The sequence below is a fragment of the Erpetoichthys calabaricus genome, chromosome 10 (assembly GCF_900747795.2).
Source record: "Erpetoichthys calabaricus chromosome 10, fErpCal1.3, whole genome shotgun sequence".
NCBI lineage: Eukaryota > Metazoa > Chordata > Cladistia > Polypteriformes > Polypteridae > Erpetoichthys > Erpetoichthys calabaricus.
In genome coordinates this window covers 109,584,044-109,593,864 of record NC_041403.2, presented here as the reverse complement: position 1 = coordinate 109,593,864, position 9,821 = coordinate 109,584,044, and positions in this window count along the sequence as shown.

Genomic DNA, 9,821 nt, shown 5'->3' with positions numbered 1-9,821 from the left:
GCCTCTTTGCACACTGAAGCGTTGTCCATTACATGCCCAGTGTCTCAGATCTTCTGTGTGAAAATCAACCACAATTCCCTTTTTAAACCCATGCTGTTTAAATCAATTAGGATAGCTGCACCATTCATATATAATTAGTAAGTTCAAATATCATTTATTTTCAGATTGGTCGCTCTTTTACAGTAACAATCTGCAGATAATATTAGTTCACTTAATTCATTCATTTCCAGAGAAGTGACTTTTTTTCATACTTTTATTGTTAACTTACCTAAGCCAGTATGAAAAGATGGTGATGCTGTGTAAGCTGCTTTTTTGCGTTCCCACCTCTCCCCCCCCCCCCCCCCCCCCCCCAAGCATCTGACTCACTAGCATTGTGCATCTGACTGTTGGATGAGTAAAAGAGGACATTATACAAGTTGGTGTAACTGCTGCCAAGGTGAAGCTGAAGCAGTAAACTAAGTCATAGTTAAGTCACACATAATGTTTTTGTGTTTTAAGATGGACGACTTTCCAGATTTGCCAATGCTTTTTAAATGGAGATTTTATAATTTCAAAACTTTGTACGGTGTGATCTGTTTGACACATATCAATGAAAATTAAACTGTCTTGACAAACTGCTTTGTACAATTTGTGTGCCAAATTGAAACAAAGTCAGGCCATAGGTGGTTGAGTTGTTTCATAAGGACAGATAGACAGACATGGCTATTACAGTAGGTACTTCTCTAATTGTATGCAAACAGATCCAAAAATGAATGGGGTAGGCCTTATAAGACAACAAAAAGCCAGGGTTGTCCTAAACAAAGGTCTGAGCCCACATAGTAGGCTTCATCCTGGAAGCCTAGACCTAAACTTAAAAGGCAGGATTCCAGTCTATATAGGCCCAAAATTTTAAAACATCAATTTCAAAAATGTCCAGAATGGATGAGAAGAAAGCTGTTGCAAAACGTTGGATTCAGGACAAACAAAACCAAAGCTACTTATTATGTGATATTTATTAAAGAGTTACACAAAGTAAGGTAAAGAAAAAGAAGCAAAAAATTGAAAAACTTAAAGCCAACCATACCCAAGAATCTCAAAATCGATACAGTATCTTAAAGACAAGCAGGGGTCAAAGCTGTTAAATTCAAATATGAAGCACAAAGATCACAAGAACAGGAAACAAATACATAAAAAGAAATGTCAAAGGAGCAATATCAACTTTCAGTTGACATTTATATAGTTTTTATACAGCTGAGCCAATCCCCCAGCTGCATCATGAGGTGGCCCCAATCCTTATGCTCTATATATTGGGGAAGGGGCAAAAAAACAATTGAAATTAATAAATATAGAAATAATTTTAAAAATGCAAAATAATTAATAAAGAATTAAATATTAAAAATTATTAATAATAAGTAAATACAACATTAATAAACAAAGTGAAAAACAAAGGAGATCCCAGCTGAAATGTAACACAACTCTAGATTTGTTTCCGACTCTGGTGTGTCTGACCACTCTTCTGTACTGTCCCACAAATCTCTGAGACTGTAATATTTAAATCATTTGGAGCATTGGGACTTAAAAGTCGTATAAGTCCTGATAGAAGTATTGTATGTGGTGAAGGTTATCTTCTTTAAAGACTAGTACAACAACTTAATTACACTTACTTAACAATTTATTATGTTCACCTGTACACCAACTTATCTATGCAATTATCTTATCAGCCAATCATGTGACAAGAGCACAATGCTTGAAATCATGCAGATAACGACAAGGAGCTTCAGTTAATGTTCAAACACCAGAATGTGAATAAAATGTGATCTTAATGATTGCTGGTGCCAGACTGGCTGGCTGGAGTATTTCTGTAAACACTGATCTTCTGGGATTTTTATACAAAACCATCTCTACAGTTCACTCATAATGCTGTGAAAAAAAAACATTCAGTAAGGGGTAGTTCTGCACACAAAAATGCCTTGTTGATGGGAGAGATCAGAGGAGAGTGGTCAGATTGTTTTAAGCTGATAGAAAGGCTATAAAAACTCACATAACCAATCCTTGAGGCAGATGGGCTACATCAGCAGAAGACAACGTCGAGTTCCACTCCTTTCGGCCAAGAACAGAAACCTGAGGCTGCAGTGGGCACAATCTCACCAAAACTGAACAAACGAAGATGGGTCTGGTAAATCTTAATTTTTGATGAGCCACATCAATGGTGGGGTCAGAATTTGGTACCAACTGCATGAATCCATACACCCAATCTGCTTTCTGTCACAGTGCAGGTTGGTGGTGGTGCAGTAATGGTGTGGGGAATGTTTTCTTGGCACACTTTGAGCCTATTAATACCAATCAATCATTGTTTGAATGCCATGGCATATTTGAATATTGTTGCTGACCATTTGTACCCCTTCATGGCCAAAATATACCCATCTTCTGATGGCTTCTTTCAGCATGATGGTGCGAAAGTCATTTGAAACTGGTTTTGTGATCATGACAATCAGTTCAGTATTCTTCAGGGGCCTTTCCAGTCATCAGATCTGAATCTAAAAGAACACCATTGTGTTGTAGTAGAATAGGAGAGTCACAGCAGGAATGTTCAATTGACAAATTTGAGAATCTGGTCCACATGGACCAGAATCTCAAAGGAACATCTCCAACATCTTGTGGAGTCCATGCACTGAGGCTGTTTTGAGATTAAAATGAGGACTTACCTAGTAATAATAGTTTAATGTTCATAACAATTAGCCCAGTTTTTTGCCATGTTTTTCACAATTCCATCTCATTTATTCAAATCATATTGTTACTGCCCAGTTCCCACATTTATTTTGTCACTAAAAAATTTTCAGCCGTGTCATGATTTAACACTAGAATTACCAGAGCCTACGAAAAAACTTGTAAATCCGTCCCACCTTAAATCGCGTCTTAAATCCGTTTGCACCTCTCCGCCACAGTCCTTTGTCATCTAAATGTGCTGATAAACAAAAACTACTAGCAGCCAGCTATTCCATCCCCCCACCGACTTAGAATGAACTTCTCTCCTAGCTCAAGCCTTGCCTTGATTAGATTACCTGGGATTGAAGTGGAGTTTTACAGTGGAAATAATTCTAGCGTTATTTGGAATACACGCATTTCATGTGTGTTCCATTTCTATAGTAGGCTGTGCAAAGACATTTTTAAAACAGAAACGTTTTTCATATTCTAATAGTAAATGACAAAATGTAGGCATAAACTATATAACGTATGAAGCCTGAAGTCCATATATCAAAGAAACACTTTCACAAAAGGTACAAATAAGAGAACACGTGCGCTTTTCTTCAAAAAAAAATATAACTGCACAAAAAAAAAAGCCACGTTAGCATGCCACATTGACACTTTTACTACAACTGCCACGGTGGCGTAATGGTATCAGCTCCTGACTGGGGATCAGAGGGTGGCGAGTTCGATCCCGCACGGCTCCACTTCGAGAAATAAACTGCTCTCATTCTTACAATTTTAGAATAACAACATAAATTTGATTTCAGTCTGTAACAGCCGGTGTAACTTATGATACTGGTAAAGGTTAGCTTTTTTTTTTTTTTTTTAATTCACTTTTCATTCTCGCGCTATAGGTCTGCAGTGTATCACGCTGCATACTACCGCCCCCCCCTCCCCCCCCAAAAGGGTTCTGACACACAAACGCTGGCGAAGCTGCCTTCTTCGTATCTCACCGTCACTTGAAATCAGCAGTTCTTAGCTGCTTATCAATCCATACAACCCCATCTGACACAGCTGTTTTCACATAAATAAAAGTGTACTTTTATTCAAGACTATAATCGAAGAATAAAGAAAGCAAGTTACAGTTGGTGGTTGATACGACAGCGTGCGTGGTGCAATGCTAAGAACTGCTGATTTCTGATCCGTGGTATATAAAATCATCACATTCAAATATTAACAATATTATTTGAAAACGAACAGCGTCAGATCAGGTGTGAATTTATGCTGGAAGTGGAAATTCTCTGATGTGGAATGTGGGCGTGGGTGCGAGTGGTGGACATAACTGGGAATTACTGTGAATGTGTGTGGTGTTTTGAGATACTGAATAGAGCTGCAAATTACAGGGAACTCTCAGATGTGGCGGGATAAACAGCTGACACATAAACTTGAATGAATCACCTCTGTATGGTTATGGGCATGGGTGTGAGTGGTGGACATAACTGGGAATTACTTTGATGTTGCGTGGTTACTTTTATTCAAGACTATAACCGAAGAATAAAGAAAGCAAGTTACAGTTGGTGGTTGATACGACAGCGTGCGTGGTGCAATGCTAAGAACTGCTGATTTCCAATCCGTGCTATATAAAATCATCACATTCAAATATTAACAGTTCCCACACACCCAAGGTCCGCCATTCCTACATTTACGACATGTGTACTTGTTGCAGTGTACACACCTCTCTGTGCTATGGTTCCTATTACAGTGAATGAGCACCTGACACTGTACTTTCTTCCCTGGGGGAAGCTGAGGTCTTAGAACGGAAGTTTGTTGACGCTGTATCTTCTTTTCTTTTTCCATCGCCTTTTCCTGTAAGAAGCAACGACGAAGTTCCTCTGCAAGGTGAGCCATGAACACTCTTCTTTTCTCAGTGGACCCCGTGCATGCCTTATACAGTACGTGTGCGTTTATCGCTGCTAGGTCAAGGATGTTGTAGAACACAGCAACCGGCCACCTGCGTGTTCCTGTTCGCACTGAATAAGCACGCGCCTTCTGGTCCATGATGTCAACGCCACACTGGGGAAAAAAGAAAGACAAATATATGTGACATTTTGAAGAAATCATTTTATCACCAGAATAGCAATAGAATACTTCGTCACACTAATATTTTTTTCATTAGCATACCTTCATGTGGTTGTAGTCTGTGACCGTGTTTGGTTTTTTTTTTTTATCTTGCCCAATCTCCACATCATGGTGCATTGTGCTGAGAATGCAGACAGACTTCTTCTTTTTGGGCACATACACTGTCAGCATGGCACTGGGAGATCTAAACACCAGCGTGGAGAATTGTTCGTGTACTGAACTGCCTTTAGCTGCAGGTGGAAGTTCACGTCGCACTTTATTCATGGTGCCAAGCAGAGTTGTGTTGCGGTGCAGCAGTCTATTAGCCAGCGAAAGTGACGTGAAGAAGTTGTCTGTTGTTACGGTTCTGCCTTTGTCCAGAAATGGCTCCATAAGCTTTATGACCACAGACTCGGAAAGTCTTTCTCCCGTGGGACGACTGGCATCTTTTCCTAAATAAGGAGTGGCATTGCACATGTACTTTGTCTCCAAATCTGCCGCAATCCAAAACTTGATGCCAAATTTGTCAGGCTTGCTCGCAATGTACTGTAAGAAAGGACAACGGACCTTGGTTGGAAACAGTTGCTCATCAACCGTAATATGCTGCCCTGGGTTGTAACTCAGAACACAGTTCTCAACAAAACGTTGCCAGATGTCCGAAATCGCAGCAAATCTGTTGTTTTTCACACGTTCTGCACGGGTGTCTTTGTTGTCAAAGCGCAAATGCCGCATGATAGTCTGATATCGGTGCCGGGGCATCGTATCTTTGATTGCCGGTACAACAAATAGTTCTGACCAGGCATCAGCCACAGCACCAACTGTAGTCATCGCTGCTCTTGTCAAAAGAATGGAGATAAATGCCATCAGTTCAGAGAGGGAGAGGCTCCAGCTGGGGTCTGCTCTGTGACCTTCGTGGACTGTGCAATCTCTGATTGTCCACAACATACCTATGTCGATCAAACACAAGAAGCTCTGCAGTCGACTGGTTACTTTACGCTGTAGGAAGATAAGTAAATAAATAAAGGTAAATACGTAAACAACATTCGATGCATCTTTTATATAAGTAACATAAAAATGTTTTTCATATACAGGCCATCAAAAAACATTATTGAAAGCAGGACTTAGCACGATACCTTGGCGAGCTCCGTAGGTCCGGCTGCTTCGCTGAAGGACATGTGTGTGACAGATCGACTGGCAGGACGACGCCCAACTTCTTGCTGTATCCAAATGGTGCCATCTTTTGCCTTTATGCCTGGTGCAGCTGTGCTGTTCTTATGTTGGACTGGACGTTTCTTGCGGGGAGGGCTTCTGTTCTCTTTGTCTGATATAGAATCCTCATCTGGGCTCTCCTCTGTGTCTGTCTCATCGTCTTCCTCGATATCGAAAATAAGTTCCTCGCCACCGTCTGAGTCGCAATCGTCCATTTCTTGCAGCAGAGCCAAAGCCTCCGAAGGGGACAACCTCCTCTTTAGTGACGGAGCTGTGGCCATTGCGGTGTCTGTTTGCTCAAAATAATAATCAAGCACAACTGATTCACCTATGTTTGTGTGTCAGGTTTTATCTCGCCACATCAGAGAATTCCACATCTGAGAATTCCTTGCAATTTGCAGCTCCATTCATTATCTCAAAACACCACGCAACATCAAAGTAATTCCCAGTTATGTCCACCACTCACACCCATGCCCATAACCATACAGAGGTGATTCATTCAAGTTTATGTGTCAGCTGTTTATCCCGCCACATCTGAGAGTTCCCTGTAATTTGCAGCTCTATTCAGTATCTCAAAACACCACACACATTCACAGTAATTCCCAGTTATGTCCACCACTCGCACCCACGCCCACATTCCACATCAGAGAATTTCCACTTCCAGCATAAATTCACACCTGATCTGACGCTGTTCGTTTTCAAATAATATTGTTAATATTTGAATGTGATGATTTTATATACCACGGATCAGAAATCAGCAGTTCTTAGCATTGCACCACGCACGCTGTCGTATCAACCACCAACTGTAACTTGCTTTCTTTATTCTTCGATTATAGTCTTGAATAAAAGTACACTTTTATTTATGTGAAAACAGCTGTGTCAGATGGGGTTGTATGGATTGATAAGCAGCTAAGAACTGCTGATTTCAAGTGACGGTGAGATACGAAGAAGGCAGCTTCGCCAGCGTTTGTGTGTCAGAACCCTTTGGGGGGGGGGGGGGGTAGTATGCATCGTGATACACTGCAGACCTATAGCGCGAGAATGAAAAGTGAATTAAAAAAAAAGCTAACCTTTACCAGTATCATAAGTTACACCGGCTGTTACAGACTGAAATCAAATTTATGTTGTTATTCTAAAATTGTATGAATGAGAGCAGTTTATTTCTCGAAGTGGAGCCGTGCGGGATCGAACTCGCCACCCTCCGATCCCCAGTCAGGGGCTGATACCATTACGCCACCGCGGCGGTTGTAGTAAGAGTGTCAATGTGGCATGCTAACGCGGCTTTTTTTTTGTGCAGTTATATTTTTTTTGAAGAAAAGCACACGTGTTCTCTTATTTGTACCTTTTGTGAAAGTGTTTCTTTGATATATGGACTTCAGGCTTCATACGTTATATAGTTTATGCCTACATTTTGTCATTTACTATTAGAATATGAAAAACGTTTCTGTTTTAAAAATGTCTTTGCACAGCCTACTATAGAAATGGAACACACATGAAATGCGTGTATTCCAAATAACGCTAGAATTATTTCCACTGTAAAACTCCACTTCAATCCCAGGTAATCAAATCAAGGCAAGGCTTGAGCTAGGAGAGAAGTTCATTCTAAGTCGGTGGGGGGATGGAATAGCTGGCTGCTAGTAGTTTTTGTTTATCAGCACATTTAGATGACAAAGGACTGTGGCGGAGAGGTGCAAACGGATTTAAGACGCGATTTAAGGTGGGACGGATTTACGAGTTTTTTCGTAGGCTCTGGTAATTCTAGTGTTAAGTAGACTTAGGGATTTGTGTTTTTTTTTACACTTTTTAGTAAATAATGTGTGACATTATGAATAGGTTGCAATGACACTGTATGTGTATGCATATCTTGTGTAACACACCCACATGTGCCTTTGCCTTCATGAAACGTCATCGTGTCCACTATATTTAAGTTCAAGGTCTGTGTCAGAAAAGTTTGTTATTACAAATAAAGGCAAGAAATCCAGTTGCTTGAGTGATTCAATTCAAAGAAATCGATTCAGGATTTCACCCTCTGAATGTTTCACATCTTTGAGATTTGTTTGCCCTGTGAATTAGTTTGCCAATCTGTGCTCTTCAGAGTTTTGACCCTTGCAATTGCCTACCTACTCTCTTTCGTTAGCCCGTAAATTTCTGCTGCGTGACTCCCTTCTTCATATTGATCTGTTTTATGAAAGAATTGGTTATGACAAACAGAATTTATTACTTTTTTATAGGAATTTACCAAGAATGGCTGTGTAGCCACAGCACAGAGCAGGTTGTTGGAAAAGCGATTAGCACTGCTTCAACGTTCTGAGTTCAAATCCTGGCTAAAGTACTGAATGAATGAATATGTTGACATGATTGTGCTTTAATTGTTTAAAATGCTGCTTGCTAGTAATCAAGCAAGAATGTCACTGAGTAGTTGCTCCTCTTTAGCATTGTTTATCATTTGGGCCTATGTTTGTTCTTTGTTTTCAAAATATGAAAACAATATGAAAGACAAAGAAGAAAATAAAAGACTCTTGCTTATTAATATCTATCATAAAACGACAAATCACCCATGTCAATGTCGTTTTCACTTAAGAACAAAACCAAAAAAACAAAAAGACCAGATAATTAAACTCATTGGTTAATTAGAAGCCTACATTCCCAGAGCTGCTAAATCCATTTAAGGGCTGGGGGGTGGGGGGGGGGGGGGGGGGGGCTCAGCAGCAACAACCAGCAGGGAGGAGCCAATTTAGTGCAGGGTTAATTAGTATGGAGTAATATATTGAAAATAAATAATTAAACATGCAAAAAAGTACATGTATTGTAAAATGTGACAATAAATAAAACAAAATGATATATGAACATAAATAATTGAATGTAAAATGAAATGCTTTGTTACTTGTTTCTTTACGTATTAAGTTATTTTGTCATTTATTTATTTCAGTGACACCGCATACAATTTGAAATGCTGTGTGAAACTAAAACTCATTTTCACCCATCCAAGTTGAAGGGGCGGGCTCTAGAAAGTACTGTGTTTTAATTGGTGAATCAACAATAGAGGCAACGCTCACAGTATTAACTGTCCACATGCCTACAAAGCCACAGGATTCCCAAGGCAAGCAAAGTGCATGTGCAACATTGGGACTGTGCATGTCCATGGAGGACACGAGTGCAAGAAAAGGTAACCAGAATTACTACACGATGCAGCCAAACTTCACGATGCAGCTACTTTAATTCAAGGAACCCTGAATTTATCTCCCTCTCAGGAGTCTGTATCTAAAATGTGGTATCTATCTGTCTATAGCACTTGATGGCCAAAGATTTAGGCACACTCTAATAAATGATTAACCGCTCAAAATACGGGATTTTCTACAGCCCAACCTTTCAACCTGAAACGGTAAAAATGACTGCTTTCATTTCATTTCATATTTCATGTTGCAGGCGGTGCCACTGAAATCATTAAATGAAGATAGCAGCAGCAAAACATATTTTATGACGCAGTTATCGTCACTTATCATTGTGCTTTTATTTATTTTTCACATTTCACAATGCATTTATTTATTTATTTTTAATTGAATACCTTTCCATAAATTAGAAGTAAAAGCTATTAATTGTTTTAAAATGGCAACACCTAACAATAGATACAAAAGCAATTTTTGTGTTTTGGTGGCTGCCCATTTTCATCAAACATTCATGAGATTGGCATATGTGGAAACCCCAGCAAGATAAGGGTTATTGATACTCACATCCTAGGCACTGGATCCCCCACTACTGAGCTACATTCTGTCCCACTTTCATCTTGCCTGTTCTCCCACTAAACTGCATTCACACAATAATCTGGC